The sequence below is a fragment of the Chelonoidis abingdonii genome, chromosome 15 (genome assembly GCF_003597395.2).
Source record: "Chelonoidis abingdonii isolate Lonesome George chromosome 15, CheloAbing_2.0, whole genome shotgun sequence".
In the NCBI taxonomy this organism is placed as follows: domain Eukaryota; kingdom Metazoa; phylum Chordata; order Testudines; family Testudinidae; genus Chelonoidis; species Chelonoidis abingdonii.
The window spans coordinates 808676-819068 of NC_133783.1; positions in this window are offsets into that span (position 1 = coordinate 808676).

Consider the following 10393-nt stretch of genomic DNA (forward strand, 5'->3'; position numbering starts at 1 on the left):
CGCGGCCGGCCTCAAGCTCAAAGACAAAATGTCAGGATTATTGAAGCACTGTTTTATCAAGCATTGGCACAGTCGGGTTCATAAGGACATTGAGGGCGTCTAACTGACAAAGCAGTCTAGCCTACGCCGAGACGAGGAAGAGGCACAACAAATATAGCAGAGCTTCTCTGCTGCGCAGTATAGGTTCGTACACAGCAGCATTCAGTAGACATAGGGTGACTGAAAGAATTCAGAGGAATGATTTCTTGCGCTTTTCTTTCACGGATGGTGTGGTTGGTGAGAGAAATCTGAGGGAGTATTAATCCTAAACCTGCCAGGACAATTGCTGGATTTTGAACCTTAATGGCGGGGAATTGCTAAGCCAAGAATGCGGAGAATAAGTTTATTCGCAGGAGAAAATGCTGTGGTACACGAGTTGTGGGATAAAGTGTGTAGTTCCTGCAGATAACTTGTTGTGTCCTGCTCATAGCGTGCACTATTGGCTGGGCTTTGCGTATGCCTTTGTCACGACACAGAACTGTGTCAGTCCTCGCGAGATTGGTCTCAAATGCCTATGGTATTTGCTTCCGGAACGAGCTCTCTGATAGACAGATTGTCCACATTGGAATGACTCCGCGATCAGAGGATAACGATTCCTCGTATCGGTCCATAATGACAGGATCTTCTCTTGGATTAGGACTGCTAATCACCTAAAAAGATATAGCGAGTGCTGATAGAGGACGTTATAGCGGGCAAACAGGAAAATATATCTCAAAAGTTGCAGAGGGCTTTCCGATTACCCTGCCTATGTGCGTTCGAAGTTCAAGATGACTGTCAGAGCGGTCAGTGGGTGCAGCTGTGGATAGCCTCGCCGGAGCCAATATGAGTCGATTTCCGTCACACTAACAGTATTCCGAAGTAATACTATCGATTTTAGCGTTACTCCTCTCGTTTTGTAGGAGTACAGAAATCGATTTAAAGAGACCTTTAAATCGATTTAAAGAGCACTGTAGTGTGGACGGGTACAGCATTAAATCGGTTTAACACTGTTAAAATCGATTTAACGGCGTAGTGTGGACCAGGCCTGATAGTGTGCATCAGCCCAACCTTTCCCTACAGCCACACTCACCATATATGTCAACCGCACCATTCCTCTGGCACTAAATTCACAGCTCTATCGGAGAGTGACACAAATTGTTCATGAATGTGTGTACGTGTGCGTGTGTCGCTGACACTGTTTGCCCCAGAGCTAGCTGTGACAGATAGGGTTGCCAACTTTCTAATCACACAAAACCGAACAGCCCTGTCCTGCCCCTTCTCCAAGACTTTCCTCCCACTCACTTCACTTCCCTCCCTCTATCACTCACTCTTCCGCACCCTCACTCACTTTCACTGGGCTGGGGCTGGAGGTTAGGGTGCAGGGTCCCAGCAGCACTTACCACAGCTCCAAGGAAGCAGCTGCCAGGTCACTGCGGCCTCTAGGCACATGGGTGGCCAAGCGGTGCTGTGTAGTGAGCGCTGCCTTCGCATTCGCAGGCGCTGCCCCCTGCAGCTCCCAGTGGTCATGGTTCCCAGCCAATAGGAGCTGCAGATCTGGCGCTGGGGGCAGGGGCAGCGTGTGGAGCCTCCCAGTTCCTGGGCACCCCAGCACCTAGGGGCCGCATGGACCTGGCAGTCACTTCCATGGGCAATGCATAGCCAGGGCAGGCGGGGAGCCTGCCTTAGCCCCAGGCCCCTGCTGCACTGCTGACTGGACTTTTAACGACCCAATCAGCAGCACCGACCGGAGCCATAAGGGTCCCTTTTTGATCGGGCATTCCAGTCGAAAGCTGGATACCTGGCAACCCTAGACAGATACTGCTGCCACATACAGTGTCTCTGGGTACTAGATTGTATTTTATATTGAAAGCACGAAAAAAAAATCAAAAAGTCATCCTACTATAATGGGTCAGACAGTATGAGCTGTGGCGTATCCATAGCTCTTTTATTTGGGCATAAGCTTTCATGAGTAAAAAACCTCATTTCTTCAGTTGCATCTGAAGAAGTGAGGTTTTTTACCCACAAAAGCTTATGCCCAAATAAATCTGTTAGTCTTTAAGGTGCCACCAGACTCCTTGTTGTTTTTGTGGATATAGACTAACACAGGTACCCCTGATACATAGCTCTTTGTATCACATGGGTGCAATTAATGCACAACCCCAAGGTTGGCTTTGAAGCTTGACCTCTTGGATAATAGGCAGCAGGAAGGTTTTTCCTGTTTTCAGGAGGCAGGGAGACAAACAAGACATTTAGTATAAAACGATGGGTTTAAGTAGACTCAGGGTCATCTTTTAGATTTGGCAAACAGAACTTTTGGCCTTGGGGCCCCACCCCTTGCTGAAGGTTTGGAAGGCTTACCAATGGCCCACATGGAAAATGAACTATGCCTGGTATGTTTAGGAAGGCGCACTCTGAAAAGGGATCTGGGGTCATAGAGACCACATGTTAAATATGAGTCAAAAGTGTAACACTTTTGCAAAAAAAGCAAATATCATTCCAGGATGTATTAGCAGGAGTATTGTAAGCAAGACACAAGAAGTAACTCTTCCGCTCTACTCCACACTGATTAGGCCTCAGCTGGAATATTGTGCCCAGTTCTGGGTGCCACATTTCAGGAAGGATATGGACAAACTGGAGAGAATTCAGAGAAGAGCAACAAAAATGATTAGAGGTCTAGGAACCGTGACCTATGAGGGAAAGTTGAAAAAACTGGGTTTGTTGAGTCTGGAAAAGAGAAGACTAAGGGGGGGTGTCATAAACAGATAGCTAAGGGTTAATGTTTCTTTTACCTGTAAAGGGTTAACAAAGGGAACCAAACACCTGACCAGAGGACCAATCAGGAAACCGGATTTTTCAAAGTGAGGGAGGGAACTTCTGGGTGTGTTTTGTCTTTGTTCTGCCTGTTTGTTTTCTCTCGGCTATGAGGGAAGAGCTTTTTTTTTCTATCTCCAAGCTTCTTTCTACCCTTCTGTTCCCAAGTTGTGAGTACAAAAGGAAAAGCAATAGGTTTATATTGTATTTTGTATTTACATGTGTGGAGTTGCTGGAATGTTTAAATTGGATATCTTTTTGAATAAGGCTGATTATTCATATTTTCTTTTAAGCAATAGCCCTGTGTTATGTCATCTTGATGCAGTGATCATGTCATGTGTTTTTTCTTTCTTTTTTATATAAAGCTTTCTTTTTAAAACTTGTTGGATTTTCTTTTCCTAGTTAAGGCAAGGGGATAGGAATCTCTGTGCCAGGAGTACTGTCTCTCTCAGGGAAAGACTGGGAGGGGGGAGAAGAAGGAGGGGGGAAGGTAAATCGTCCTCTCTGTTTTGTGTTTCAAGGGATTGAAGCAGGGAAATCTCCTAGTATCCCCAGGGCGGGAAAATCTGGGAGGAAGTAAAGAGCAGGAAGGGAAGTGGGTTATTTCCCTTTGTTGGAGGCTCAGGGCATCTGAGTCTTGGGGGTCCCCCAGGGAAAGGTTTGGGGAGACCAGAGAGTTTATCAGGTACTCAGAATCCTGATTGGTGGCAGCGAGATAAGATCCAAACTGGTAATTAAGCTTGGAGATTCATGCTAAGCACCCAGATTTTGGACGCTAAGGTCCAGATTTGGGACAAAGGCTTATTACAGGGGGACATGATAACAGTTTTCAAGTACGTATAAGGCTGTTACAAGGAGGAGGGAGAAAAGCTGTTTTTCTTAACCTCTGAGGATAGGACAAGAAGCAATGGGCTTAAATTACAGCAAGGGAGGTTAAAGTTGGATATTAGGAAAAACTTCCTGTCAAAGTGGCTAAGCACTGGAATAAATTGCCTAGGGAGGTTGTGGAACCTCCATCACTAGAGATTTTTAAGGGCAGGTCAGACAAATCCCTGGTGGGGATGGTCTAGATCAGGGCCGGCTCTAGCCATTTCGCTGCCCCAAGCACGGCGGCACGCCGCAGGGGGTGCTCTGCCGCTCGCCAGTCCCTCGGCTCCGGTGGACCTGCCGCAGGCATTTCTGCGGAGGGTCCGATGGTCCCGCGGCTCTGGTGGAGCTGCCGCAGGTGTGTCTGCAGGAGGTCCACTGGAGCCGCGGGACCAGCAGACTGTCCGCAGCCACACCTGCGGCAGGTCAACCGGAGCCGCCTGCCGCCCCCCCAGCAACCGGCAGAGCGCCCCCGTGGCGTGCCGCCCCAAGCATGCGCTTGGCGCGCTGTGGCCTGGAGCCGGCCCTGGTCTAGATAATACTTAGTCCTGCAATGAGTGCAGGGAACTGGACTAGATGATCTCTCAAGCACAACGCTCTCAACTCAGATGCACTGGTCAGGTAGACAGGAAAAGGCCTGCGAACTTTTGAATCTCATTTCCTGTTTGGCCAGTGTGGCGATCTGCAGGTGAGTGCAGATCTCATCAGCAGAGGTGACCATGACGGAGTCAAAGAATCATAAAGAGCTCCAGGATGAACCAAATGGGATGTATGGGATCTGATCACTATATGGGAAGATGAATCCGTGCTATCAGAACTCCGTTCCAAAAGACGAAATGCCCAAACATTTGAAAAAATCTCCAAGGGCATGAAGGACAGAGGCTATAACAGGGACCCGCAGTAGTACCACGTGAAAATTAAGGAGCTGAGGCAAGCCTACTAAAAAACCAGAGACGCAAACAGCTGCTCCGGGTCAGAACCCCAGAGACACGCTGCTTCTATGATGAGCTGCATGCCATTCTAGGTGGTGCGGCCAACACTACCCCACGCCTGTGTTTTGACCCCGTCAATGGAGTAGCATGCAACAGGGAAGCAGGTTTTGGGGACAAGGAAGATGAGGAGGAGGAGGTTGAAGATAGCTCACAGCAAGGAAGCGGAGAAACCGTTTTCCCCGACAGCCAGGAACTGTTTCTCACCCTGGATCTGGAGTCAGTACCCCCCGAACCCACCCAAGGATGCCTCCCGGACCCGCCAGTCGGCAAAGGGACCTCTGGTGAGTGTACCTTTGTAAATATTATACATCGTTTAAAAGCAAGCATGTTTAATGATTAATTTGCCCTGGTATTTGTGGCCAGTACAGCTACTGGAAAAGTCTGTTAACGTGTATGGGGATGGAGTAGAAATCCTCCAGGGACATCTCCATAAAGTTCTCCTGGATGTACTCCCAAAGCCTTTGCAAAAGTTTTCTGGGAAGGGCAGCCTTATTCCATCCGAGGAGGGGCTGCGGTTTTCAGGTTAATGGCAGCACAAAGCCAACTAACTCCCCCCCACACACACACCCAATTCTCTGGAATGATCGCTTCATCTCTCACCCCACCGCATGGCTAGACAGCAGGAGAACATTTCTGTTCAGCACAGCAAAACAGCCCACAGGAACGGAAGCACTCTGAATGTCCCTTCATAAATCACCTGTTTCAACAACGGTGACAGGAATCGATATCACTCTCCTGAGGATAACATAGAGAGATTAAAGAACACATGTTGTTGAATGCCAGCAAACACTGGGACCATACGCTGCCGATGTGCTTTGTTATGCAGTGGTTCCAGACTACATGCTACTCTGGCCTGGTGTGGTAAAGTGTCCTACCATGGAAAAAAAGGGAAAAAAAAATGGGAATAATCTGTATAGTATAGGGTTAAAAGCACAAAAAGACCAGATTCACCAAGGTTAGACCAGATTCTTGGTCTGTGACTCATTTTTCATGGCCATGAATTTTGGTAGGCCCTATTATGGAGTTAGGCACAAAATACCTTCGAGGATCTGGGTCAGGTTTGATCTGTCCCCATTGTCATTTATGACAGCATGTCAAGGCACGACATCAACATATTAAATACAGAATTGTTGCCTTTTGCATCAGATATGTGTCTGTTTAGTCCAGAATCTTGTCTCCAGCACTAGGTAGCTACCTACATATTTCAAAGGAGGTGCAAGTAACCCAGCAGCAGACTTTCACTTGGCAAATAACCTGCCAACGGGGGAAGTTTCTTACCTAATGTTCGATCAGATAGTTGGTGATCCCTGACCCTGAATCCCTTATATTTTAACTTTCCTCCTCTTTATCTAACATCCTGCCAAGCTCTGACACGTCACGCCAAATGACTGACACCAGGCGGCATCAATTTCCTGGCTCTGTGTTTCTAAAATGATGACAAAGTATGGGAAGATGTCACAAGCTGCTCTGGAGTTCATTACAGTATGGCAGATCTGTAAAGTTTAACAATGGATAGTGCAGTGGGAAACGGAGGCAGGAACATAATCATTTCCAGAGAGATTGCTGTCATCAATTGTGCCATTGAAAAAGGAAGTTCCTCTAAAGCACATCCTGCTAGGAAACAATCTGTGCTAGTCCATAGGGAGAGCCTGAGGACTAATTAAATATGTCTCACCAGCCTCTTACATTTAGATCAGGGGTTGGCATCCTTTCAGAATGGTGTGCCTAGTTTCATTATTATCACCTCTAATTTAAGTTTTCGCGTGCCAGTAATAAACATTTTAACGTTTTAGAAGAGCATTTTCTATAAGTCTATATATATAACTAAACTATTGTTGTATGTACAGTAAATAGTTATAAAATTGTAAGAAACTTCATTTAAAATTAAACATTAAAATGCAGTAGCCCCTCGGACCGGTGGCCACGGACCAGCTGCCCTCTGAAAATCAGCTCGCTTGCCACCTTCAGCCGTTGTGCCATAGTTTGCCTACCCCTGATTAGATGATTCCTTGCACAGGAACTGGACCTGTGCACATGCGACATCTGGAGGATTTGAAGCTGTTAACTGCAGCAGAGGCGCTGTAGTCTAATTACTGAGAGTTTAGAAATTCGACCACACAACAATGCAAACTTAAAATTACATTCACCCGATGAGGCTGCTTCCATGGTAGTTTCATCCCCTAGCTCTCTCTATCTACATCTTGGGCAGTCTATTACTTCTATGGCACTTCCAGCGCTTTTTGCAGCACAGCCTCCTAGATAAATAAACTCAACATGTGGCCTCAACTTTTGGACATACCCACATTTCTCTGTTTGCCTATAGATTTATACACCTTATACAAATTCTCTTTAAATGTTTGTCTATTCAGTTCAATGGGCTCTGTGTGGCACTGGCCTTACGTACACAAAGCAGCTAGGACTGGGGCCTAATAAATACACAGGAGCCTGCTAGCAAATGTAAAAGGGATCTCTTTGAGCCGAACCATGCACTTGCACAAGGGGTTTGGGACTTAGGGAAGGACAAAATTTAAACTCAGTCGGCTCAAGAGGGACAATAAGTGAGGAAAGAAAGCATGCCAATCAATCTCTGCAGAAACAGCAGCCAATTTTGCCATTGAGAGTATGTCTCACTACAAATGAGGTCAATTCATAGAAGTCGATTTTTAGAAGATCGATTATACAGTCAATGCTGTGTGTCCCCAACTTAAGACATTACTCGCGCGGACTGCATCCACAGTCCCAAGGCTAGCGGCGACTTCCAGAGCATTGCACTGTTGGGTAGCTATCCCACAGTTCCTACAGTCTCTGCCCACCATTGGAATTCTGGGTTGAGCTCCAATGCCTGATGGGGCAAAAACATTGTTGCGGGTTCTTGGTAAATGTCATCAGCCCCCTGCCCCCAATGAAGCAACGCAATAAAATCATTTCTCGCCTTTTTCTCTGGGTAACCCCCCAGGGCAGATGACATACCACGGCAAGCATGAAGCCCGCTCAGCTCACCGTTCACCGTATGTCTCCTGGGTCTGCCGGATGTGCGTACGCCATAGGCTACACGCAGAGCTCTGCCTTTTGGCAGCAGATGTGTGTTACGACTAGTAGCCATCGTCGTCGTCTCCTGGTGCTCTTTAGCAACCTCGGTGAGGTCAGCCGGGGGGCCTGGGACATAAAAGGAGACTGACGATGGCCAGCAGGCGTACTGATTGTCTTCTGGCGAGCAGCCAGGAAGATGACGCATGGACCAGCGGTTGCTACTGCACGTCTGCTGCCGCCTTAAGATGTATGAGCAGAGATGGAGTGGATCAAAACAATGAGAAGACCAGATTTGTTTTGATTCATTGCTCCCACCTCTGAATAGTGGGGTAGAGCTAACTCCAGGGTGCAGCATGGGCCTGCAATCCCAGGGTTGTGAAGTTCAGTTCCTTGAGGGGGCTATTCTGGTGACAAACCAAGTAAGCCATGTCATCAGTCACCCTCCCTCTTGTCAGAGCAACAGCAGACATCATGTCATGCTTTTTCCAGCACAGACACTTAATAGCCGGCAAGCGTGGAGCCCTCTCAGATCACCGCCACCAATTTATTGGCCACTGTAAACACACACACTTATCCTCAGTATATGCAGAACCAGAACCCACAAAAGCAAAAAAGAAGGTGAGGAGGAGACGGCAGCCAGGCGTGACAAGAGTGATTGAGGACATGGACACAGACTTCTCTCAAAAGTATGGGCCCCTGCCAATGTGGACATCATGGTGTAATGAGGGCAGGTTCATGCCATGGAACGTGATTCTGGGCCGAGAAAACAAGCAACGACTGGTGGACGCATAGGTTGCATGTCTAGGATCGATCCAGTGACTGCTTGAAACTTTTGCTATGCGTAAGGGCACTTTCATGAAAAAATCTTTGACTTGCTTTCACTTGCCCTGAGCCCAACAATACCAACATGAGAGCAACCCTCACAGTTCACAACAAGTGCAATAGCCCTGTGGAAGCTTGCAACGCCAGATCTACCGATCAGTGGGCCATCCAATTGGAGTGGCAAAATCTACTGTGGGGCTGCTGTGACCAAGTAGCCAACCCAGTCAAGAGTGGCTGATATCAATGTAGTGACTGGGAAATGTGCAGTCATAGTGATGGCTTTGCGGCAATGGGATTCCCTAGCTGAGGGTGATGATAGACGGGACCCATATCCCTATCTTGGCTCAGAGCACCAGCCGCAAGACATAAACTGAAAGGGGTACTTTCATGCGTCTGCAAGCACTGGTGGATCACAAGGACGTTTCACCCAACATTCAGTGTGGGATGGCTGGGAAAGGTACATGATGCTTGCGTTTCTCAGACTCGATCTGTTTCAAAAAGCTGCAGCAAGGGACTTTCTTCCCAGACCAGAAAATAACCATTGGGAATGCTGAAATGCCTATAGTTATCTTGGGGACCCAGCCTACCCCTTGAATGGCCATGGCTCTTTTTTTCCTTAATGAAGCCGTACCACAGCAGCCTGGACAGTCGTCAGGAGCTGTTCAACTATTTAGGCTGAGCAAGTGAGAATGGTGGTAGAATGGGCATTTGGATGTTTTAAAAGCATGCTGGCACACTTTACTGACTCGATAGACCTCAGCCGAAACCAATATTCCCACCGTTATTACCACTTGCTGTGGCGCTCCACCAATATCTGTGAGAGTAAGGGGATTATGTTTTATGGCGGGGTGGGAGGTTGAGGCACAATCGCACTGGCCACTCTGATTATGTGCAGGGCCAGACACCAGGGCAGTAGCAGAATACAGAGGGCACGGTGCGCATCAGGAGCTTGAAAAACCAGTTCATGACTGGACAGGCTACAGTGTGACAAGTTCTGTTTGTTTTCCTTCATGAACCCTGCCCCCCCTGCGTTCAGCTCTACTTCCCTCTAATAACCACCCTCCCTCTCCATTCGACACCTTTGCAGGGGCATAAAGGTCATTTGCTTCACATTCATGGCTTCTTTATTAATTCATACACAAATAGGGAATGACGGCCAAGGGTAGCCCGGAGGAGTGGGGAGGAGGGAAGCACCAGATGGGGTGAGGAGGAGGGAAGGACAAGCCAGACTGCCCAATTTAAAACTTATTGAATGTCAGCTTCTGTGCGCGGTCCTCTGGGTGGAGTGCTTCGGTGCCTGAGGCTCCCCCCACTACATTCTTGGGCAGTCTGGATGAGGAGCCTATGGACTTGGGAGGAGGGCGGTTGGTTACAAGGTGCGTTAAGCAGCGGTCTGTCTCAGCTTGCCTTTCCTGAACCTCAGCCATAGCCGGGCATACAGTTTGTTCCTCTAGTAGCCTCAGCCATTGCCTCTTGCCTTCTGTCACGAAGCTGACACCACCCTATCTTCAGCCTGCCACTTATTATCTTCAGCCGCACTGTCCTCGCATTCAAATTGTGCTGTCCTGGACTCTGAAATTGTCTGCCCTCCACACATTCTGCTGGACTCTTCAGTGTGGGAGGATGCATGAGCTCAGACAACATTGTCATCAGGAGTGCGTTTTTTTCCACCTTCTAATCTTCGCTAGCCTCTGGGGAAGGAGAGAGTTGAGCTATTCAGAAGCCATCTTTCCCAAAATCTGGAACCTTAGCGTCCAGAAATCTGGGTGCCTGCATGAACCCCCTCAAGTTAATTAGCCAGCGCGGTTAGAGATGTTAGGATACTACATACCTTGCTCCAAGGGCCATCCAAA